The 25,954-nt window shown below is 42.7% G+C and overlaps 3 pseudogenes; 2 read left to right on the plus strand and 1 right to left on the minus strand.

The window, feature by feature from the left end:
* The first annotated feature begins 1,194 nt into the window (after positions 1-1,194).
* On the plus strand, positions 1,195-1,314 carry LOC136650135 (5S ribosomal RNA; annotated as a pseudogene).
* Positions 1,315-20,285: 18,971 nt separating this feature from the next.
* Positions 20,286-20,404, plus strand: LOC136650777 (5S ribosomal RNA; annotated as a pseudogene).
* Positions 20,405-25,090: 4,686 nt separating this feature from the next.
* Positions 25,091-25,207, minus strand: LOC136650571 (5S ribosomal RNA; annotated as a pseudogene).
* Positions 25,208-25,954: the final 747 nt, after the last annotated feature.

The raw sequence follows: 25,954 nt of genomic DNA on the forward strand, positions 1-25,954 counted from the left end.
GAGAGAGAGAGAGAGAGAGAGAGAGAGAGAGAACACTTTCCATGCATGATAGATTTCCTGAAATGCTTACTGCTCAGACCAATATTTTCCTAATATCTTGTGTAATGAGCATGTAGCAAGTTAGTATATATTTTGTGGTGAAACATAAGGCATGCCTTCCAAATCCCGTTGCACCTGCATGTCCAGAATGATATAGAACACCTGAGACAGGCAGCTAATACAGTTTGAAATAGCATCTTCGGTGAACATGGCTATAGTATCAACATTTCAATGCTTGGCTTGGAATGACTCACAAAGAGTAACAAATGGGAGCATTTTTTTTTCCCTTTGTGAAGCACAGTACAACTTTTGTTTCAAACACAAACCAGTCAAAGGAGAATTGTCATCCTTCATGCTCATCAACACCTGTCAAGATTATGTCAATCCCATTATTATTTAGAAAAATACTGTTAAATACTGTTAATAATAATAATAAAAGTTTTCTAGGAGAATCAAGGGATCCAATTCTATGCCACTCCAGTCCATGGCATTTAGCACCACTACTGGAGCACACACTGAATGCTATGGAGGGGAGGGGGGGGAGATAACCTGCAGGTAAGATAAAGATGTTCCTTACTTACCTTCCTGTAGTCCACCTGGTTGCCAATTGGTTGCTTTGGACCTATACCGGCTATTGTAAGGGACCCCAGGGGGCATTGGGGTGTTGGGAAAGGGGAGTGATCAGTTCACAGCATGCACTACAGCTGCTGCCATTTTCCTCCCTCTGTCTCCAAACCGCCCCCTCCCTGGCCTGGTCTCTGCCCCAAAGTACCTACAATCCTCCTCCAAATCAATGCTGCCACTGACCTACCTGCACTGTCAGGGGAGATTTATTTATTTATTTATTTATTGGATTTGTAATCCGCCTTTCTCCCCGAAGGGCACCCAAGGCAGCTAACAGCACTTAAAAAAGACATAAAATACATAAAAAATACATAAAATTATAAAATACAATAATAATAAAATAATAAAACAGCACTGCAATAAGACCAGCAGCAACAAAACGAGCAGTATAAAAGCAATTATAATGAGCAGTATAAAAGCGGCCATCATGCCCTCTATCAGGCATCAAATGCTTTCTGAAATAAGAAAGTCTTCAGGCCTTGCTGGAAGGTTAGTAATGAAGGAGCTGTTGGAACCTCAAAGGGGAGGAAATTCCACAGTAACTGTTACCCTGCACATGCCCAGTCTCGTCTGATCTTGGAAGCTAAGCAGGGTCAGGCCTGGTTAGTACTTGGATGGGAGACTGCCTGGGAATACTGGGTGCTGTAGGCTTATACCATAGTCTTTCGAGACTGAAGACTTGCCAACCAGGAGCCACCACTGAGAAAGCCCTGTTTCTGGCCACCATCCCCTTCGCCACTCTCAATGTCGGGACAACCAACAGGGCTCCCTGTGATCCTGTGCTCAGTAACCATGGCGTGGTCTGGTCAACACATTATATTCAATGACACAAGAAGGGGGAGAGATGGAAAACATGCACACAATGTGGGTGGGGCACAAGTTACATCAGAATGGGGCCATATATTTTGCATGCTCAAGCTCCAGAGATGAACCCCCAGACAATTCTCATTCAGATTCAGTTAAATGTTGAGGATGGACTGCAGCTCAGTGCTGAACCAATGTTTTATTTGCAAAAGGTCCCCAGATTCAACCTCAGGCATTTCCAAGTAGAGCTGGGAAAGACCATTGCCTGAAATCCTGAAAAGACACAGGTAATCAGTGTAGGCAATGTGTAGGCAATTAGTGTAGGCAAAACTAGGTAGAACAGCTCAGTAATAAGGCAACTTCCAATCTTAATAATAATAATAATAATAATAATAATAATAATAATAATAATAATAATAATAATAATAATACAGGTATTTATATACTGCCTTTCTTGGTCGTTATTCAAGACTTTATTCAAGGTGGTTTACATAGGCAGGCTAATTTAAATCCCCGTAGGGATTTTTACAATTGAAAGAAGGCTCTGTCTTTCAAGAGCCACAACAATTCAGATGTTTCATTCTGATCTGGCCTCCATCCTCCCACGCTCAGAGCAGATGGAAATAGCTCCGCTCAGCTTGTCAGCTGCTTCAAGGTCGGTGGCCTCGAACTGGCGACCTTGTGGATGTTATCTTCAGGCAAATGGAGGCCCTACCCTCTAGACCAGACCTCCTGCCCTGTGAAGTTCTAAGAAACTTCAGACCTCCTGCCCTGTGAAGTTCTAAGAAACCACTGCCATTTTTGTCTTTAAAAACACTCTTTTGTTTTTATTTTTTGCAATGATACCTAGATGACACTGTAAACTGCAACTTGGCTATTTAGCATTGCTTCTTAACTCACATCTACTCTTAAAATATAGTTGCAAGAAAAATTTGCAAACAGTGTCTGAATGAGGTATTGGGGACTAATTTTCCATATCAACCATAATCTTTTACTGTGCGCAAGGACCAGAAATGTGGTAAAATGTCTTTAAATAATTAAACATGACCATCCTGGCTTATCTTTAATTAATGAAGAAGTAAAATCTGAGCACCTTTAAAGCCCCAGGATATTGTTCTACAATTATATTACAACTCATCCATGATTGTTTCACTTGGAAATTATTTATCTTCTTTCCTTCAGAGGATTCCTTCTGAGCCCCTTAACACAGACACTGCAACTACTAGCTCTGCTGGCTGTATTCCCCTAGAGGTGTCTGGGGATTGCTTAGTGCATTGAATTTCACAATTAAACAAACACCAGTTGTCTTCCTGAATGAAATTTAGATTTCCATTCAGTGGCTCTTTTTTATGAGACGCACAGCTATGAAAATGAATCTTCCATTCCTTCTGCTTATACAGAAACCAAAGCATCACACCTACTGTTATTGAACAAAGCTGCTAAGCAAAGGGGTCTGTGTTGTGATTTTTAAACTAAAGTACTGCCATTAGATGAATCATTGAATGTGTTTGCAACCCTGGCAACTCGACTTGGCAATCTTGCAGCGGAGCAGTGTCTAAGTTTCAAATTTTCCACCTTCCAGCAAATAAAAAGCTGTATGTCTCAGGGCCCCTCCAGGCAAGTGGGTAGATTCATCAAACTTTGCTCTCCTATGAGCATCACTGAACTATATACTACTCATCTGATGTGTCACCAACAACATCTTTTTTGTTAACCCAGAGGGCTGTGTTGAAACAGGGCTGTGATGCACATCTGTATAACACATGCAGGTTACAGCTTGCTTCCAATGGCAAGCGTAGATGAACAGTGCATTATTTAAAAAAAAAAAAACTGACTTTATATATCTAGTCCACAATGTTTTGTTCCAAAATGCTTTTCTGTGCTCCAGACCAAAGATTTTGGCACACAAGTTCTCACTTTATTTGGATGTTTTAGAAGAAATCACAAAAGTGTGCTTTGAGATTTATGATTTGTTTTATCCAGTAGTCATTTATTTGCAAGACATTGTGTTTCAGTTGGGTTCTTCAATTACGTGCAGTGCAATCCTGAGCTGCCCATAAGGCATGTTTGCACCTCCTTCTGAGTTGACTAGGCTGGAATAAGCCTTCGTGCCCATGGAGGATCTGAGTCTTGTGTCCGCCAAGTTTGGCCAATGGAAGACTCTGGGGTGGGTGGGGAGGAGGCAGAAGGCGGCAGGCAGGTGGGGAACAGGAGGCAGGGCTGGGATCTGGCAGTTATGCTGGATCCCAACCCCTGTTCCTGGGGAGTTCGGAGTGGCTTCAAGCGGAGGTGGTGCAAGTCTGAGGAGACTCATAGGGGCCAGGGAGGCTTACCTGGAGATAAGGGGGAAAGTTTCCCCTTACCTCTGGCTGAGCCACTTTGGACACCTATCCTGCAGTGGATACAGTGCAAGCCTCTTGGTTGCCTGTTCCAACACAGGACAGGATTGCACCCTTTGTCAATTACTAAAGTTCAGCCTTTCTGAATAACCATCGCAAGGGAGCCAATCTTGTGAAATTATTTTTTAAACTGTTTGATTCTATGTGATATTGCACTGCACACTGCACTGCACTTGCACAGACACCATGTTCTAGCACTGGTGCAAGGAAAACAATCTCTGTGCATGAGTGTAGGAATCCAGCCACACCTAAAAACATTCAGCACAGTAACAATTGGTGCTGTAGTGTAAGTGTTCCTATCTAGTCACTATTCCACACAAAGGGAAAGAGGCAGAACTACCCAAGGATACTTAGGATCTGTGGATCCAAGGATCCAAGGATCTGTGAAGTGATTTCTGGGTCTGTTGTATATGTGTGAACATAATAATTAGTACTACATTGAATTTTCACAAGTGTATACTTTCAACTTAAAAATGTTTTCCCCACCTCCTCTTTTCTTCTGTTTCTACCACACACAGAGAGAGAGAGAGAGAGAGAGAGAGAGAGAGAGAGAGACCTATTTGTAACTTCAAATACGGCTGTGTTTTCCTTTTAGGCTATGTGATCCCAACCAATCAGGGAATATGTAGCATAAGTTACAGCATGACAATAGGATATCACAATGCCACCAAGTAGATTAGGCTATGTGACAGTGTCCTGAAGGCAATGTTCAGAGTGAGGGGCAGAAAACTGCACAGAGAACACTTTTTGCCCCTACTCATGCCCTCCCCATGAAAAAAATTTTTTCTAAGAGGACAATCACAAACACAATCTTCCATAGCCACATGATTAGGAGAAAGAAAACAGATAAGATTGTAGTTTTGTTTGCTTGCTTGCTTGTTTTTTAAAATGTGGTGGTAGGGACAAGGGACTTCCTCAGACATTAGGAAAGGCATAGAATTTGGTTGGGGGAAGAAGACCATGTCATTGACTAGCACACTAGTAACAGCTTTAGGATTGCAAACTCATAGCACAATCCTAAATGGCATTCTCCCATGTAGAACTGACAACAAAAGCACAATGAACATGTGCCATTCCCCTAACATTTACTTTTGGGAACAATGACAATGACTATATAGTTTAAACCACTATATAGTTTAAACCAACATTGCCATAGAGTTTAAACCACTCTATGGCAAAGTTATTTTATTAATTGAGTAGGATATTGGGTTTATCGTTTTAAAAGTCCAAATTCACATTATTTCATTGTATTTTAGACTGCCCTTATCTATAGGTAAATGTGGATTTTACTGTCTGGACTTCTTGACAGGCTGCAGGTTTTTCTTTCCTTTTAGGGATGTGAAATGTTCCTTGCTGTGGGAAAGTAAGAAAAAAAAATCATGGCTATATTTAACATTTGTTTGGCATGAAAGTCCTGGGACAACCTCTAAGCAGTTTATATTATCATGCTGGGAGACACATGACAATTGCAGTGGATCCCAGAAACCTCCCCAACCCTCAGCAGACAACTACTCTGGAGGACAATTTTTACCCATCATAAATTCGAGGGGAAAGGAATAAAGAACCTTCCGGTAATTACTCTCCAGCTACTTGGTATCTGGAGAGTGGACCATTTCAAGTGATGTTGTGACCCTGAGCTTCCCTGCACAGCACATAAGATGCTCCATGCCTGTAGAAAAAATAAATAACTTGAATGCATTTATTGGATGAATTTAGAGGTCAAATGAGGCATGGCTTAGGACCACACAGGCATCCATCCCACAAAAAGCAAAGTGTGGAGTGTGCTTCAGAGAGATAGCTGGATAAGGACTTTTCTTTTTGACAGCCTGCCAACAGCAAAGACCATATACTGTGAAATAGCTGTTTTATGATGTCTGGGCAGTTCAGTCCTCTCCAGCTCCTCACAGCTTTATGGAGCTTGAGATTTTAGTGATTCAGCTTTTAGCAAGATCATTTTGCTATCTACTTTCTCCATCTGCACGGCAGTGGCAGTGGATACTGGTTTGCTGAGATATCTATTTGGACTCCCAAAACTAAAAATAGCCAGGGATGAGATGACTGATAAGTCCAATCAAAAGACCAATATGCAGGCTAATGTATATTTTGGCCATGATTGTTATTACTAATGGTTATTTCCATGGAGCTTTTCCAGAAAATAATGTACCTTGATTCTGGAACACAGATCATTATAGGGCCGAATTCTAGCCAGCTTTCCAGAGCTGATGCAGTAGGGTGTGCACTGCATCCTGCAGTGGGGAGACTGTCATGCAGGCCTCCTCAAGGTAAGGGCATGTTTGTTCCCTTACCTTGGAGATTTCATTGCAGCTGCATTAGTGCTGGGAAACTGAATAAGATTGGGCCCATAGAGGATCATCAGTAACTCTGTGTTCCAGCAAGACAAGAAAGTTTAAACACTTATCCATGACAGCTAAGGGGTCAGGCACAAGGATTCCCACATCAGCCTTGCATGTGGGAAGGGTGGAAAGGAAAGGAAAGTTCTTAGTAAAGTTCTACAGTAAAGTTCTCAGACTGGACATAAGCAGTACATTTTTTTTAACAGAGACATATTTAACCAAGGCCTCTTCATTAGTTGGAATAAACATTAAAAAATGAATATGATCTCACTTATTATCATTACATTAAATCACATTTATAGATTTACATTTCTTTGTACCCTATAAACCCCTACAACAACACTGTGAGGTAGGTTAAGTGTGGTTTGAGGAAGGTTAGCCATTGTGATGAATAGCTTTGTGGCTGAACAGGAATTTAAAAGAGATAGTCCACACTTCCAACATGATATTCCATCCATCACGCTTTACTGCTCCTCTCTGCTACACCTAAAGCAGCTGTTGGAGGGAGAATGAATGGCTTCTGTGACATACCTATATGAATATATATTTCTGTGGCTCAAAGTGGGCCTGGCAAAAGATGGAGTCAGTGTGGTCATAGGTGCCACAGATAAACGGATGAGAAATCAACACTGCAGTGTGAGGATGCCTTTCTCCCTCCCTATCACCACAAGCTCAGTCGGAATCAAAGACAAGACCCCCCACTTCACTGGAGACGGCTTGCCTTTGCAGCCACTCCAAAGGATTTTCTGAAAGAGCTATCATTCTATGGGTTTGGCTTTACTTGAAAAGGGATGGAGTGCAGAGAAAAGGTGAGCTTTGCTGTCAGATATGCAGAGGTGCACTTATCCCTGCAGGGCGAGGTTCTGGGTGGGTGGACCCAGGTAGAGAAATTCTATTCCCGATTGGCTAAGTTATTTAGGTAACTGGAACCCTCCTGATGCATAACGTAAATAAAGACTCAAACTGATGGACACCACCTTAAATGGACAGACCTTTACTCCTTTATCTGTGCTGCTTGTTACACACATATTTGTAATCTTTTTAACATTAACACTATGTTTCTTTCTTCTCTCTTTGCAGTACTCAAACAATTTCTTTTCAATGCTTCCAGTCTAACCCTATGGATAAGGAGAGAGATAGTCACTTTGTTTTTGGTTTTATTTTCTTTTGGGGGCAATTTTAAAAGAAGCAATTATAGTTTTCTCTTTCTTTCTTTCTTTCTTTCTTTCTTTCTTTCTTTCTTTCTTTCTTTCTTTCAAAAAATTGCTTAATGCTAAGCTAAGGTGCTCCAAACTTGGAACTATACATAACTGATCAAAAGACAGGTGAGTGAATGGTGCTGTTATATTGATTTGTTTTAACCTTTAATAGCAAGCTGTGTTTATAGCTCAAGAAAAGCAAGGGTTAAGAGCGATGACACTACAACACAGGACTAGAAGGGGTACGCAAACAGTACAGTTGTCAGCATGTCTACTCAGAGCTATGTCCCATTGTGGTCCATGGGATTGCTCACTTATAAATGTGTTTCAAATGGCAGCCTTACAGCGCAATCCTAGGCATGTCTACTCAGTAGTAAGCCCCGCTGTGCTGAATGGGGCTTACTCCTGGGAAAGTATGTATAGCATTGCAGTCAAAGGACACAATCCTATGCATGTCTACTTAGATGTAAGTCCTATTGTGTTCAATGGTGCTTACTTCCAGGAAAGTCTTTAAGAGTATTGCAGCCTTAGAGCTCAATCTATACCTGTATACTCAGAAGTAAACCCCATTATAGTCAATGGGGCTTACTGTCAGGTAAGTGTGGATAGGATTGCAGCCTCACAGCCCAATCCTATGCATGTCTACTCAGAAGTAAGCCCCATTAGAGTCAATGGGGCTTACTCCCAGAAAAGTGTGGATAAGATTGGGCTGTGAGTCTATAACCTCATACACACTTACTTGGGAGTATGCTCTGTTAAAAGAATGGCATTTGTTTCCAAGTAAACATGTATGGGCTACAAAACAATGGAAGGAGACGGTGTACCACATGGAGAAAAGAGTGGAATGTGGATATCAGACTGCCTTTTCTAACTTGAAATCTGTGCTGTTGCATTTAATTAGAAAAGCAACACATGATTATATATTTTGAATATATGTATTCATTTATAGTGCTCATTTAGATGTACGCCAGTGTAACCAGATCCAAATGCCAAATGTTATTGTTGTAGTAGTTGTTTCTTTTCTTAGTTATTTAAAATATTTATATCCCACCTTTCCCCATTCAAATAGAAGTGTCCAAGGCAGTTTTTAATGGCTGTTAAAAAAAACCCATCAATTAAAAGCGGAAGAAAAAAATATTTTTTTAAAAAAATATTTAAGCTCTTAACTGCAGTAAACTTTGACAGGCACCTTATCTGTCCACTTGTCTGTTTTCTAACTAATTTTTCATTTTCAGTACATTCACAAAACTGTGGCTGTTAATAGATTTGATCCTGTTAACCCAGGATTTCTTCCTTGAGAAAGATTTCAGAGACACTACAAACATAATGGGGTGGGGGGGAAACATTTCTGAAAGCACCCAGGATTCTGCAGAGTAATAATGGCAATGGAACTCAAGGAATGTGAACCAACTCACTTCTGCCTGATCAAGAATGAGGCATTTGGTGGCTCTCTAACCTGAGGTTTTAAATCTTTGATTACCTAAGGTTGCAAAGTCTCCTGAATTGGGATAGTCCCAACCTGCTGCATGCATTGATATCCAAATATGGCTAGATGAAAAGAATGGCCTTTGTTTCCAAGTAAACACTTATGGGCTACAAAAACAATAGAAAAAGATGGTGTACCATATGGAAAAAGTGTGGAATGCTGGGAAAGTGTTTTCATGGGGAGGTTCTTTTTTGACTCTCCTCCCCCCATCATTCTCAAAAGGAGCAATTTAAAGTCTTGGAGCCCTTTAAAGACTGATGGTAATGTGAGCTTTTGTGTACTGCAAGTCGCTTCATCAGATGCATCAGATTGCATTTTGTGAATCAGACTCTAGTCCACAAAAACTTCTGCTACAACAAACTGATTAGTCTTTCCAGGTGTCCTAAGACTCTTTGTGGGTTTTTTTTTTCTCTCCTCTTAGTCTCTGTGCATAACTCCGGTTATGTGCACCATATGGTGAAGAAGAAAGGAGAGGGACTCCCTTAAAATACTCATAAAACTTCAGGAAGTTGGTCTTTCTGTAATCCATCTAAAAACCAGCACACACACACACACACACACACCCCAAGAATAGTCACTCAAAATTTGCTGAAGCTATTTTCTACTTCAACTACACCCAAACTGTTCAGGAAAGCACTTCCCCATAAAAGGGGACATAAAAGCAAAATTGAAATCACAGGTCATCACTTTCAAGCAGAAAGTTTGTGTTTGAATATGTTTAACATAGTCAATGTGTCCTGTGCTTTTTATTTCTGTGTTGGAATGAAAGGTGTTGCTGGGGAGGGGGGGTTCACACCTGCTGGTTCTGCTCCTGATTGCCATGTATTTAACTGCACAAGAGTATAAATATGTTCTCCTGAACACACATAGGCTCCCTGAAAAAAAAATGCAGCATATGGACTGCAGAGAGCACTCATGTTCAGGTGTATGTGCACAAGCTCCTGTGCAGATGTTACTTTGAACACATAGCAATTGGGGTGGGCTTATTGGGTGTAACCCTTTTTCCCATGTCTGTGCATTTATTTTCACATGGAAATGAATGACTACAGGGCTTCAGTTAGGTGCTGTTGCAAGAAAGGCAACTTACCAACAGAGCAGCACACCAGTTACATGTTGAAGGTACTAAAGTTATCCTAACATAAAGGCTTCAGGTTTTCAGATGCACTGACTTGTAAGTGTCTAAGATTTCTGAAGATTCACTGCAGAGGTAGAATCTAGATGTTTCCTATTCAACAAGACATTCAAATGTTCAATGTATGAAATATTGTACTGACTTAGAACACAGGCTAACATATTGCAACTACTTTTAGGAAAGAAACAGATTTTCAAATACTGCTTCTTCAGGCTTCTGATTTCTCTCTCCAGAAGCCTTTGGTATAGAGCTAAATTAACATTCACAGAAGGCACTGCAGAGTCAATAAATGTTGAACATTTAACTCTCTGTGGCTGCAATCCTATCCACACTTTCCTGGAAGCAAGCCTCACTGAACATAATAGGCTTTACTTCTGAGGAGTCATGCTTAGAATTAGGACCTGGGTTTTCTTGGCCAGCAAATTTAAACCATATTCCGGGCATAGCTTTCCTGGTTGGTTACCTTGTCCTCTCCAGTAGAATTTGCTTTGGCCTCTAACAAAAAGATAACAGAGATTAGTTCTCTGCATACTGAGTGGACTTTTATCTTTTGTGAACCGAAGTTCCCAATGTTGTTTGCTTGCAAGCCCCATGTACTCAGAAGGCCTGGCTTGGGAAAGGGTTAATACTCTTGGAGTTGAGATTTCAGGAACTGATCTCATCCAAGACTGGTAGAAACATGTCTGATGAAAAGACTTTACAAAGAAGTCAGGTTTGCAGGGAGGAATTTCAGCAGACAGGTTCCTGCTTAGACCTTTTGTTCTCAAGAAGTTCTCAAAAATCTCCAGACAAGTCTTGACATACCCAAGGGAGAGGCCTCATAACTGCAGGTTTGTGCTTTAAAAGAAAAAGCCTGCAAGCATTTTGAAGTCCTACATCAGCACCTGTTTGGTTTAGTCACTCAGGGATTAGAATTCTTGCTCAATGATAAAATGTTTCATTATTCCTCATGGGGAAAACGTTACAGTTCCATCTATTTTTACCTGAACCTATTCTCTAAACATTTTTGCAGCCTAGGCCTATCCATCTTTGCTCAGAAGTAAGTCCTAGGCCTTTCAATGTGGTTTTACTTCCAAGTACATGTGATGAAGGCTTCTTCATTTATGACTGTACACTTTGAAGGGGGGGGGGGCTTATGAAAGGTTTACATGGGCTACAGCAGCCTTATAGAACTCAGGCCCATTTTCTAAGTATTAGAGAAGAAAAGTGCCTTTGGAGAACATTCAGCCCAGTCCTATGCTTTCACACTTATAAGTCCTACAAGCCTATATTAGGCAAGAAGAGATCACATTTACCAGGGAGTAAGTACCTACACATGTTTACTCTGAAGTTAATCCTACTGAGTAAGTCCATAAGTAAATCCCACCTTCTTTGGAGTAAACATGTTTAGGATTGCACTGTAAATAGCTTAGAGGCCATGAATTTAGAATAAGAATGGTATTGATGGAATTCTCTTGCAATTTAGGAAAAAAAGATTTCAGTTCTGTAGTGTGGCATTGACACAGCATGTGACTCTGGACAAACAGTTCAATTTACTCATGCCCCATTTTGCTACCTATAAAATGGGAAGAATAGGTCCCTTCTCTATGACAGGCAGACTGTCATAAACTAATCAATATTGGGATTTATAGAAAGTTACATAAGGCATAATTACATATGATTTTTCTTTCCTCCTATATAAAATGGAAATAAGTATTTCTTTTTCACAGGTATTTTTGTACCACTTGTCTGGTTTTCATTCTTCTTTTTTTGTTCTCTTTTTTGCCTTTCTCTTTAGTCTTCTTTGTAAGATTCAGAAAATCAATAAAAAGGCATCTTTAGCTGAAAGCTGTTATTCAACATCTGAGACTGAATGTTAAATAAAAAGTTTCCACAATTAAGCTGACAGGCTGCGGAATAAAGCAAGCTCATCCTCCAACAAAGGGTGAAAGTGATGATTTGCTCTCTTTGAAATGCTTTTGAATAAGTGCCATTTTCAGCTTTGCTGGATAAGTAACACTTCCACACCTGTGATGACTTTTCGAATGTTCATGCTTTCCTTGATTATTTTCTCTAGATGTTGTATGATCTTTGGAGCACTATCCACACTGTCTTCTTATTTTCACAGGTCTAGAGTACAATGGAAGCTCTATATGCACTGGGTTCTCTGGGCACACCCCCCAAAATAGAACCAGTATACATACCAGATCTCATAAATTATCTGGAACAGAAGATTAGTCTCCTAACAACATGCAAAAAAAATCCAGTCAACTCTTCTGATATTGCTTTTAATCCATACCTCATAACTAGAATAGTTTTCGGCCCAGTGTCACACTCTATGCAAGAGTGTGAATATTCAAGTTAGCTTTCCTTCACAGTGCATCTCATGGTGGTGCAACTGAAGCCTCATACATTATTTTGGCAACTTTGGAAGAATGCTTGGTGTAAGGATCCATCTCATGATGGACCTCTTTAGGCAACTCTCTGCAGATATCATAGTATGGTGTTAAAACTGCAGTCATCTGAGGTGGGCCTGAGTAAGAGAAATGATTCCAAGCAAGATGGAGATTATTACGTTTTTTCTTAGGGCTTGTTAATACCAAGCGTTCCCTAACTTCTTGCTTACAGATGGTCATCCATTTCAGAAGTTTGTGATTTTGCTCCACTGAATCATTCTAACTGCAAGGACCAGAATTTCCAGGGATATGAAGGGTGTGATCCACCAAACTATGTGACAAGTATATGAAGTGAATGAAAACCACCATTTTCCGGGGGGGGGATAAAAAAATAATGATCTCTACTGTAAATATAGCATGTGGATAATTATTTAAAAGGTTAATAATTCTTTTAAGCTTGGTATTCATGTCAAAAGAATGACTCTAAAAAAGCAGACTGAGGAGAACCTCTTCAATATCTTGTGTGCCAAAAGAGAAAATGATACAGTAGTGGAACCACATGCCAGCTCTAAGGCCAAAGTGCAGTCTACACAAGACAGCTCTTAGGGCCTGCACAAGGATTGTCTTTAAAGTGTGTTGTGTCCTGTTGTAACTCCTACATGAAGTTCTCTGCTGTGTCCGCTGTCTTTTTCTCATGACTTTGTCTGTGGTTCTGTTGTCCTTCATTCCACCGGAGTCTGTCTCATAACTAATCAGATTTCAGTGGAGTGAAGCACAAGAGGCATGGAGTTGAATCAGCTGCAAGAGGAACGTCTTCATTCAGACTCCCATGGGGGAAAAGGCAGACAAGGAAAAGGAAGAAAACGAGATAACTAGCTCAGCAGGAACCAAGCATGCTGGGAAAATAGCACTGAACAGAGGAGTGATTTTTTTTTCTTTTTTAAAAAAACATTTTGGTATATTTGGGAGGTTTACTTGCATCCTGCCTAATATGTAAATACATATTTAATTAAAAAAATGTCTATAAAAGACAGCAAGCTGTTTCCTGGAAAACATAAATGTCTCATTAGGAAAAATGGAGTCCTTAAATGTATGATGTCTTAACTTGCCTTTTTCTGTGATCCGCGTCCCCCAACGTCCCAGTGTGTACATTCAGCCACGAGTTTGCACAAGCAGACGGGGGCCTCGCCTTTGTAATCCACAAGCAAGCACCTACTTGCGTTTGCCTTTTTCTGGCACCGCACCCTCAACTTTCTTGCAAAACTCCATTAAAATGTAAAGGCCATTTATTATGTAAAAAAAAAATGTAAATATGCTCCAAGTTGAGGGAGGTTTCCAATTTTTCAGGCTGGATGCGAGCTATTACATTTAAGGTGTCGCCATAAATTCTGCAAAGGTTAATGCAGTTAAGCGTATTTGACACATAAAAATGTTGCATCGCTCACTAATCATTCAACAGATGTAATTACCTTTTCATAGTTTTCATCTCCCTGAGATGCAGGCTAGAAAAACATGGACTAGCAAACTTCAAACATAACCAAATAATGCCCCTCTGGCATCAAGAGTACATTTTGTGCTGTGATAGATTTAGTGCTGTGTTCCAAGAATTTATAGGTCCACCTCTATTATTTTTTCCTACTCGCTGCCTAGTCTTTTTTTTATTTTTATTTTTTAGAGTGGTTTTGAAAGGACTCAAAACCTGCAGTGTTATGACCACCCTTGCAACTCCAAACCTCAGCCAGAGTGCTGTTTTGTTCACAAAGACCCAATTTAATTTGAATATGAGGGTGCCGGCATTGCTTTATGAAAGCAATTGTCACCTTTCAGAACTTCACAACTACTAAGTAGACTTGGCTGCTAATTCTGAACATCCCTTAAAGGGCATTACAACCCAAAACTTTCCAAACAATGCAGCTGCAGTGCAGCCCTGAGATAAGGGAACAACATTCCCTTACCTTGGGGAGGTCTCTGTGAATGCCCCCCACAGTAGGATGCAGCACAAATCCCATTGGCATGGCTGGATCAGCAATGGAAGATTATATAGGACTAGGTCCTTAGTCAAATCCCAATATAAGTGAAGGATTTTCCCATCCCACGGTGTACCTACATTCATCCTACAGCACATTCTGTCTGTTCAGAAGGAGCACTCTTCCAATTATAATGCAGCTGGATGGAATCTTCACAACACGGGAATGGTTTTCAGTGGTAGCTGTGCCCCTGCAGGTACATGGGCACACAACTTCAGTCCAATCCTGAGCAAATTGCAGTGAAGTCAGTGGAAACCGTCTTCCAAGCAGAAGCACCTGGATGCTCTTGTGTTGACTGAAATGTCACCATAGATAATTAAACAACATTCAACCAGAGGTAATGGTTTGTGTGAGTCATGCTGAATCTAGCTCCTGGAACCACATTACCTGGTCTTCAGTAGCTGTATTAAATTTTCAGTGGCGAGTAAAAATAAAAGTCTGAATAATGAACTTCTGTCAGTATTCCATGTTATTCTATGATGCATGCTGTTTTATGCCCGTTCTAGAAAGACAACGGAGCATATCCACCCTTGAGGAAGATCTTTCATGAAGCCCATTTATTCCTCCAGTGACTCACCCAGCCTCTGCCATGACCACCACCACCACTGGTGACCTCATACATCTGAACCCATATGCTTTATAGTTCGAAGCCTTTGCTGTAGATCAGGGTTTCTCAAACTTTGAGGGAGCTTTACTCCCTCAGTAAGTTCTTGTGTGGGAGGGGCTAGAGCAGTGACGTGATCCCCAGGATTGCACTGCTAAGGGGGGACAAGGGGGGGTGCTTGTGCCTTACTTTGCATGATGCTGGGCTGCAGCAGGCTGCAGGAAGTGCAGGCAGACCTTCACAGCGCTCCCCAATGCTTGGAACCTGCAAAAGAAGTGGGAGCAAAGCAGGCGGATCCTGGGGATTGCGTTGCTGCCTCCTTCCCCTTCCCCCATCCCTTAAAAGGACAGGGGAAGTGTTACACAAACTGGTGAGTCGCGACCCACCAGTCTGAGAACCACTGTTGTAGATGATACAGTCTTTAGCATTGGGTTTCCTTTCTCTTCCATGACCAGCCATTAGAGCAGGGGTCTCCAAACTTTTTGGCCAGAGGGCTGCATCAAATATCTGGCGTGGTGTTGAGGACCGGAAAAAAAATTTAAATATAAAATTTAAATAGATAAATTAGAGATGGAATTTAGATGAGTGAATAAATGAATGAATAGGGTCATTCATGCAACCTCTCTGGCCCTCATAAGAACATAAGAACAGCCCCACGGATCAGGCCATAGGCCCATCTATTCCAGCTTCCTGTATCTCACAGCAGCCCATCAAATGCCCCAGGGAGCACACCGGATAACAAGAGATCTGCACCCTGGTGCCCTCCCTTGCATCTGGCATTCTGACATAGCCCATTTCTAAAATCAGGAGGTTGCACATACACATCATGGCTTGTAACCCATAATGGATTTTTCCTCCAGAAACCTGTCCAATCCCCTTTTAAAGGCATCCAGGCCAGATGCCGTCACCACATCCTGTGGCAAGGAGTTCCACAGACCGACCAGACGCTGAGTAAAGAAATATTTTCTTTTGTCTGTCCTAACCCTCCCAACACTCAATTTTAGTGGATATCCCCTGGTTCTGGTGTTATGTGAGAGTGTAAAGAGCATTTCTCTATCCACTTTATCCTTCCCATGCATAATTTTGTATGTCTCAATCATGTCCCCCCTCAGGCATCTCTTTTCTAGGCTGAAGAGGCCCAAACACCGTAGCCTTGCCTCATAAGAAAGGTGTCCCAGCCCAGTAATCATCTTAGTCGCTCTCTTTTGCACCTTTTCCATTTCCACTATGTCCTTTTTGAGATGTGGTGACCAGAACTGGACATGTTCAGAACACCCTCCAGACACAACCAGAGCACATCTCTGGTCCTATACAGTTGAGTGGGCCCAAGGCTTTCAGGGGACAAGAAGCTGGCCGTGGGCTGGTTAGAGGCTTGTCACAGGCCGCATCTGGATAGAGGAATAATTCGATCTCCTAGTCTAGTGTCTTGAGAATACTATGGTTCTTAGAAAATCGAAGATGTCCATCCCTGCCTTAGGGCCTGATTCTATCAGGACTGCAGCAACCCAGTGCCAGAGCTGAGTGTCGCAAATGTGTCATAAGACACGCCTGCAACACTCACCACTGGTCTGGTGCTGAGCCATCACTTGGCGGAGGTCAGTCACATGCTGCCCGGAGCTCTGGGTGAGTGCCAGGTGGTGAAGTGGTAAGTCGGGGCAGTGCGTGTTCTGGCGTGGGGGAAAGGTGGGGTGGGGGTGGGAGCAGGTCAGGAGGGGGCGGAGACAGTGGCAGGCTCTGCCACTGTATCTTAACCCCCCTCCCAGCCTGGGAGACCTGACAAGGGTCTCCTTGGTTCTGCACCCGCTCAATAGTGGGTGCAAATCCAAGGAGACCCATTGGGGCCAACTGGGCCTTACATGGGGTAAGGGAGCAGAAGTTCCCTTACCCCAAGGAGACCTGGTGCTGCTTGCCAGCCCTGCTGGATGCAGTGGTTCTGATTTCGGCACCGCTGCAACCCTGAGCACTGGAAAGCATTGGTTTGGGCTGTCCAATTACAATTCACAAACAATTATGCCAGCACACTTAAATCCATTTTAGTGGCACTGAACAAGGTCAGATTCAAATAGTCTTGACTCTAGCTTGCATAGTAAGAAAATTAAGGGCCAAATCCTGTCCAACTTTTTATCTCTGATGCAGCAAGGCCAATGGGATGTGCGCTGCATTCTGTGAAGGGGGGCAGTCTAAAGATAAGGGAATGTTTGTTGAAAGTTGGTTAGGATTGAGCCCATAATATGTGCAGTATTTTAACTTCTGTGAAAAGATATTATTGCTAAGGTTTCCCCTAATGTCAATATAATATAAGAAGTGCAGTATTATTACTGGAATATTGGGTAAATTAAAACACTGAAAAGAAGCTTCAGTGTTTTTGTTTTTGTTTTTAAATGATTTTTTATGCTCTATTTTCATTGGAAAAGACCAGCTGTAGGTATTTCCAGTAAAACATGCTACCTTCCTTTAAAACATAACTTTAATGCTGGTTGTCACACAACCTTGCTCTTAATTTCTACCTCCTTTAAGCCCTATGGCTGTGATCATTTTAACAAAGGCAATATTCTATAAGTGTGCACACTAGGACATACTTTTCTTCAGGGCATCTTAAAGAAGCTCTCTTTTCCATCTGTGAAGGAACCAGTGATCATTGGACAAAGGATGGGCGGTCTGGTTTTTTTCTTTGGATGAGAAATACTAGTTATTATAATTGCAAAGGTGAACTGGGATTCCACAAACTAGAACACCCAAGACATGGCTTCAGATTATCTAGAACAGCGGTTCTCAAAATTTTTGCACCAGGACCCACTTTTTAGAATGAGAATCTGTCAGGACCCACCGGAAGTGATGTCAGGACTGGAAGTGACATCATCAAGCAGGAACATTTTTAACAATCCTAGGCTGCAATCCTATCCACACTTATCCAGGAGTAAGTCCCATTGACTATCATTGTTAAAAGCATACACTTAGTAGCCTGTTACAAGTACAGTTCTGTAACATTTCCCCAAATAACATGGTAACATCAAATCTAATATATTAAAAATAAAATATTGAAATGAATGGGTTCCGCCTGAAATTGGATCATGACCCGCCTAGTGGGCCCCAACCCACAATTTGAGAAACACTGATCTAGAAGAGAAGCTGCTGAGACTCTGAGCTATATCCAGTCATAAGAAGTCTCTTGCCTAATCATGCTGCCTCATTGCATTGTCATGCTATCTACTAATTGGTTGGTGTTTTCCATTAACGACACTCCAAGGGATATTTTTAAATTGAAGATGCTTTTATGGAATCCCTCTACCCAGGGCTGTCCCATCTATTGTGAGGCAGTTATCTCAGGCAGCAGCAGCAGCAGCAACAACAACAACAGTATTTATATACCGATTTTCAACAAAAAGTTCACAAAGCGGAGGCACCCACCTCTGTCCATCCGCTCACCTTCACTGCTCCTCCTCAGACTGAGAAAGGAAGAGGGGTGCAGAGAGAATGTGTGGAGGAGAAGGAAGCCAAAGGCTATAGTGCTCTAACCCAGTGCTTCTCAATCTACTACAAGGGAATTGGGACCACTGTAAATATGTGTGGGGGAGGGGGAAAGGCAGCAATGCAATCCCCAGGATCGTGCTGCTGCTGCTGGGGAGGGGAAGGGGCTTTTTTACTTACCTGCAGTAAGTTACCTGCAGTAAATACTTACCTGTGCTGCAGTCCCAGGGATCGGGGGGAGGGTCTGAGGAAGCCTCTGCAGGAGCCCTTGCCTGCAAATGTCTTAAAAAACGAAAAAGGGGCACTTCCTGTTTCATCACAAAAACTGGAAGTGCCCTTTGTTTTTTAAGACATTTGCAGGCAAGAGAAGCCCTGCAGAGGGCTCCCCAGACTCCCCAAAACTGCAGTGCTGGCTGCAAGTAAGTGGAAAAACCCCCTCCTGTTGCTGACAGCAGTGCGATCCTCAGGATCGGGTTGCTGCCTTCCCATCCCTTAAAGGGACAAGTGCTTCCCTGGCTGGTGGGTCACGGTTTGGGAATTCCTGCTCTAGCCCATTGCTTTTCTCTCCTCCACACTTTATCCTCTGCCCTGCTCCACCCCCTTTTCCTTTCTCAATTCAGGGAGTGGGAAGAGCAGAGCAGCCCAGGAGAGGGAGCAGTATTTTGGCAGGCACCTCAGATTATGGGAGGTCTTGGTCTGAACTTCCCACTTTTATGTAAGGACGCCTGTGCATTTGTATTTACACGGGTGTTGCCAAATTTATTTCAGTAAAGTGCATCGCAGACCTTCAAATCCTGCAAAGAGAGCTCTTGAGACTAGTGTCTGCTGCTGCTGTTGCTAAATGCTATTTATAAAACTCCACTGCTCAACAGGGTTTGTCAATAGAGCCTAAAGGGACTAGATACCGGCATCTGGCTTAGCTCACATGTCTCATTCTCAGGCTTGTCCACTGCCATTCTTAGATCTAATTTTAGAAGGAACATGAACCAATGCAAATGGAAGGACAAGAGACTGATGAAATGGAATCCTTTTGCAGAAGGGCACTCAGAGGCAGGATTTTCCCAGCAATGGTGGCTTTGTTCATCTTGTCCTTTTAACTATTTTAAGTGCTTTTGCTTTCCTAGAACCAAAATAGCCAACTTCTTTCAAGTTGTGCTGTGGTAAAGTTCCTGATCCCATTGTTTATAACAAATATAACAGAGCAGCACTGCCCTTTGGAAACAAGAGGTTGGAACTAGATAACTGGGTGAGCTCAGGTACTCATGCAGATCACTTGTGCAACTGCACCACCCCATTCATTTCATGGAAGGGACCCAAATCTACATGAATATTCCTTTGTGCCTGTTTCTAGCAGTCCTTTCCTTGAAAAGGATGCTCTTATTGGTGGAGGAACAGCATGCATGTACACCTCAGAGCACTCATAACTATCACAGTTCTTTTTTCAACAATCCTTAAGCTAGGAACAGACCAAGACATTCTGCTGGCTGAAGTGAAGGATGAGATGGCAGCAGTGCCCCTCCCCCTGTACAAAAACAACATAAAATCGTAGTTGATTGTGCTAGTCCTGAAGAAGAAATACCCATAATTCCAAAGAGGGCGATAGTTTTAATTTGTTTTAAATAAAGCAAGTATCAAAAGCAAGCTTTTGAGTTCTGCATAACTCTTCTCAAGCAGGTGGTTAGCAAAGGGACAGGAGAGAACATGTTGTAGGGGACCCAACAGCCTGCAGTTTATAAAATATAAAGCAGTACTTTACTTGCAGAGTTGGATCAGACCGTAGAAAGAAGTTACCCTGCACGTGCCTGATCTCGTCTGATTTCAGAAGCTAAGCAGGGTCAGGCCTGGTTAGTACTTGGATGGGAGACCTCCTGGGAATACCAGGTGCTGTAGGCTTATACCATAATCTTTCAGGACTGAAGGTTGCCAACCAGAATGGTTAAGACCTTCTCCTACCCATTCTGAAGTTAACTCACAGCCCAATCCTTTCTAAATCCCCGCGCGATGATGCAGCGACGCTGGCATGGTTACTTCTATATCATGTAGTGGATTTTTGGCTGCTGGAGGTCTTCTCAGGGTAAGAGGATAGCAGCCACTATATATCAACCTGGATCTGAGCCAGCTTGATCACCTGCTTGACCTGGGAAGGCAGATCAGGTACGGGAAGGGGGTGGAATTCATTGTGCTATGCCACTGTTGATCCTGCCCTCTCCCGAGGCTGATTCATCCTCTTTCCTGTCTCATCACTGTTCCAGCTACCCTCTTCCCATTCTACTCATCCTGAATTGCTCAACCACCTCCCCACCTTCATGTGGTCTCCACTGCCCCCCCCAGCACATACATTTACTCCTCCTGATGGTGCAGTTGATAATACTACCAACTACTACTACTACTACTACTACTACTACTACTACTACTACTACTTCTACTGGTACTGCTGCCTCCAGTACTGAGGCTTCAGGGGTTAGTGTGACTCAGGGCGCAATCCTAACCAACTTTCCAGCACTGACATAGCTGTGCCAATGTGGCATGGACTGCATCCTGCAGTGGGAAGGCAGTCAAAGGAGCATCCTCAAGGTAAGGGCATGTTTGTTACCTTAATTTGGGGCTGTATTGTGGCTAGGTCAGTGCTGGAAAGTTGGTTAGGATTTTGCCCTCAGTGAGCCAATTGATGTGCATGGACTCTTGGCCAGTGCCCCACCTGGCCAACATATGGCACCACTCCTCTTGGAAACATCAGGACTGTATCATCAGTGACATACCATTCCTGATTTGAAATATTGTATAATGTACACTGCTACCTTTATTTCTGTTTTGGGATGCGCTGAAAGTAGGGCTTACTAGCAAACACATTACCAAACCATTTCACTACCATGTGTGAAGTCACAATTTCATTTCTGATTTCATTGGTGGTGTGCATTATCAATTTCAATTTTTCATTTACACCTAATATGAATAATGAAGATCATCAGGGAGGTGCTTATATTTGTTAGAATAAGGTTTTGGGGGAAAAAATCACAGCTGGAAGTGATACTGGATAGATTCGAAATAGGAAACAAGTTAATTTATCTTAATAGTGTCTTGACACTATTAAGCACTTGGAAGTAATATTGAAATAGATACAGGAGTTCCTTGTGTATAGTTTTAGATTCAGGTCAGGTGTCCACCTCTAAAAGCTTTATTTTATTTAAATAGGCAGCAACCCCAGGTAATTTACAATCAAAATAAAAACAACACCAACAAAATAATAAAAAATAATAAAATAATAATAAATAATAAATTTAAAAATAATAATAACAAACAAAAACAAACATTATTTTTAAAACAAAATAATAAAAAAATAATTTAAACAATACAAAGGGAGTAAAAAAAACACTGCAAAATCCACAGAAAACTATGCAATAATATCATCCTCCCACTACCACCCACTGGGGCCAACCGGGCCTATGTAGGGAGGGCATTCCACAAGATTAGTGACTCCACTGAGAAGCCCCTGCTCCTGATGGGATGCCCCAGTGCCTGGGGATGGTAACTCAAGTCAGGTGACTGAGTCCCAGTTGCAAAAACACATACTTTTTGCTGACTCGTTCACATTTGAGTCATCCGTGTTGATGACTCGGGCATTGACTTGAGTCTTAGACCACTGACTTGGCACTCGGTCCCCATGCATGCAGACTCAAGTCTGTCTGTGTCTGGGTGTTCTTACTTTCTTTTTTGGTGCATGGAAGACCTCATGGGGCCCTCATTCAGACTGCTCAAGCAGCAGGAAAGGGTTAATGTTTTGCTTTTGCATCAAGCAGAAGGGGGGAAGGTAGGAGTAGGTTCTATTGTCCTTTTCTGAAAGAACCAATGATCATTGGATGAAGAATGGGTGGTCTGATATTTTTCTTTGATGAGGCAGGGCAGAACGAGGAGCCCAAGAGGGTCCTTGCCTTAGAATTGACTGGAGAAGCCCAGGGAGGTGGCCCATCGCAATCATGCTTTCCAAGCTCATGGCTTCTTTTTTTAAAATTTTTATTAGTGAGTAACATGATACAAAGATGCAATTTTGGTACATAATGTTATCTGTAAAGAAGAAGAAAAAAGAGAGGACAACACAAGAAAAAAGTAAGAAGAAAGAAAAAAATTGGAGAGAAATATTTAAAAAAAGGTTTCCAAATATCAAGAAACTTAACAACATGAAATTGTCTTCTGTATGCAACAGATTCAAATATAGATAATGCCAGAAGATTCTCCCTCCATTGGGTAATAGTGGGTGACTGTTTGTCCTTCCAAGTATAAGTGCATCCTTGTCCTTCAGAAAGTTTCCAGAAAGGTTCCAGAAAGTTGCTTCCCAACGCCAAAGCAAGCTACAGGACCAGCTGGTTTGCAATGGCCTTTTCAGGCCAGCGAAGGGATCTGGTGGGGGGGCATTGAGAGGGTGGGAGGAAGGTATTCTGGGGCAGGGGAAGGGTGGATGGCAGGCGGGTCCATAGGTGGGTGGCAGGAGACCAGGGGGCAGGGCCAAGATCTAGCAGTTACGCCAGATCCTGACCCCGTTCTTAGGTAGCCTGGCACAGCTCTGAACTGGCACAGCTCTGAGTAGCCCCATTGGAGCTGCTGCAGCTCTATCCAGGGTAAAGAGAAGAGATTCCCCTTGCCCCAGGCTGAACCACTTTCAGCCCCAACTTCACTCTGGATAGGGGACAGGCCTGCCTGCAAGTTAGGATTGGGCTGTAAACCACATTAACATAGTCTGCATGTCATTTGCTTTTGAATGACACTTCGTAGATGTAGATCAGCTACACAGTTCTGGGCCTTTCAGTGTAAAGAGATAAGTGACATGTGCTGCTTAGGGTGTGTGATGGCTGTCATCAAATAATTAATGGAAGAAAGCAGGGGGTTTTATAGGGGAGTTCAGGCTTGACCACCTCAGGAGCAAAATATCAAGTTTTAATACCAGTGACACAGTTCCCCTTCTTCTCAATTATAATTTTTAAAACTCAGCTCAGATCTGTACTATGCTGCTCCGATAGCTGCTCAGATCACTTTCCTTTGCCCATGATGAACTGATTAAGCCTTCTTTGATTTAAGCCTTAAATAAAATGTTACATTATTGTTGGCATTTCGCTTTATGCACCGCTCCAAAGGAGTCTCAGATTAAAGGCCCTTTAGAAATGTAGATTTGATTGACTGACTGATTGAATTAATTGCAGATATTCTCTTAATTGTGCACTTAATTACTGACACTAGGTGTCAAAAGATTATGTGCTTGCACCTGCAGGAGACCCTTAGCGGCTCCAGTCAAAGCCAGCTGTGCCAAATTTCAAGGACGCATGGTGCATCGCCTGCAGCTTGAAAAAGGGGGGAAATCATATTATTTTAATAATATACAATTAAGAGTTTGCCATTGCCATCCCTCAGATAGGCAAACCCAACTCTCTGTTCAGGGACAGGATCTAACACATCAAGAACAGAGGAGGCAAAAGAGTGCTAATTATAGGTCCATGTGACATGAGGTCTTTCTCCGACACTTTCTTAAGTAATTTAGACTGGGAGAGGGGGTGAACTACCACAGCTGATTCCAGATGCAACAAAATAGTTGCTGGATGTAATACTGCAATTTGAGAATAATTCCCTCCATTCACACAATGGCATGCTGCATGGCTTTTCTTTCTGAGCGCAAACCAAATGTGCTCCATGCACATTGGGAAGGTTTACAGTGGCATGCAAAGTGAGGGATGGTCCTTGTGATGAGCCATTCAGGATGAACTTGGTGTCACCTAGAGAGGAAAAGAAGCACCTGACCACAAAGACAGAGGCAATGTGAAGCATTTCACGGACAAGTACGGATACGGCTGAGAACCAAGGAACAGAGGTTGATGGGTGGGGAGGACCACTCAAGTAGCAGGAGCTTTGCTTCCTGATGTGGCCTCTGCAGCCCCCACTGCTGTTGAGTCAAGCTCCTTTTGAAAGTGTGCCACTGCTTGTCTCCTTGGCAGCGGAAAGTGCTGTATTCAAGCAAAACAGTTCCAGTTGTGTGACTGCACAATTTTCTGGCACTTGGGGTATGCCTACCTTTGATTTATTGTTAGCGTTTATAAATTACTTTTAAAGAAAAGCTCACCACTTTCAGTTTTACAAACAGCCCTATGCAGCAGCAGCAGCATGCCCCCCCCCCCAGGCCAGTGGTGGAGGGGGGCAGGGGGACAAGAGCCCCAAGCATTGTGCGGCATTGCAGACTGCTCGGAAAGCCTTCTGAGGCTTCCAACGTGGTCCCAAAGAGTACTTCTGGTTTCCCAGAAGTACTATTTAAGACCGCATGGGAAGCCTCCGAAGGCTTTCCAAGTTGTCCCTAACACCACACAAGGCTCTGTTGTGCTGGATAGGCATCTGGGTGGGGGGATGGCACGATGCAGTGGTGGTGGCATCATGGACTTTCACCCTGGAGCATGACGAGGGGCAGGTCTATAACTGCCAGAGACCACTGCATAGTTGCCCAGACCGGAATTGCTCTTCCTCCTTTCAATGTGGATTAGTTTATCATAGACTATTATGGCTATGGTTGGTTGGCAACCTTCGGTCTCGAAAGACTATGGTATAAACCTACAGCACCCGGTATTCCCAGGCGGTCTCCCATCCAAGTACTAACCAGGCCTGACCCTGCTTAGCTTCCGAGATCAGACAAGATCGGGCATGTGCAGGGTAACAGTTGCTTGTGAAGCCCCCATATTCAGAGGCAGTGTACTTAAAATCAGTGACTGGGAAGGTAACAACAGGGAAGGGCAAGGGATGACTTGCTTCTGGCCTTCCCATACACCTGGTTGGAAACATTATGCTTGACCTGAAGGACCATTGTTCAGGTTCAGCCATGTTCTTTCTGTGATATTATGATTTCTGGAGCATGTGCTTGTATCCAAACTCCACAACTTCTTTGCTGGCAGTTTTTTCTTGGCCTGGTTCTGAGCTTTGTGCCTGGAGCAGCCAAAACCCCTCCCTTGGGAGCCTTGTTTAGGCTACATATTTCAGCTCTTTTGTCTCATTCCTGTTACAGCATGCTCAGTCACATGAGCGAAGTCTTCTGGAAAACAAACAGCGAAGATCCTCCCTCTGCAAAGCAGGGATGATTTGTGATAAATGATTCCACCAGATCGCAGTCATTCAAGTATGAACACAGGCACTCCAGGTTAGCTGGCTAGCTGGCTGCTGAATCAGAAAGGCCCAGGTCATGGTACATACTTCACAAGAGGTGCCCATATGAATTGGTGATGCAAACAAATGCCACTGTGCTTCAGGATCAAGGGGGAACGCTGCCTCCTCCAAGCCCTCCAGTGGAAAGCAGCAATGTATAAAACACCAAGAACAAAGGAGAACCAAATGACAGAAAATAGGATGAGATTGGAGGGAGAAACAAGATGAAAAGTGCCATTAACAAAACCCAACACAGAAATTGCAGTGTTGTTTATG

This window comes from Tiliqua scincoides, chromosome 4 (genome assembly GCF_035046505.1).
Source record: "Tiliqua scincoides isolate rTilSci1 chromosome 4, rTilSci1.hap2, whole genome shotgun sequence".
Lineage (NCBI taxonomy): Eukaryota > Metazoa > Chordata > Lepidosauria > Squamata > Scincidae > Tiliqua > Tiliqua scincoides.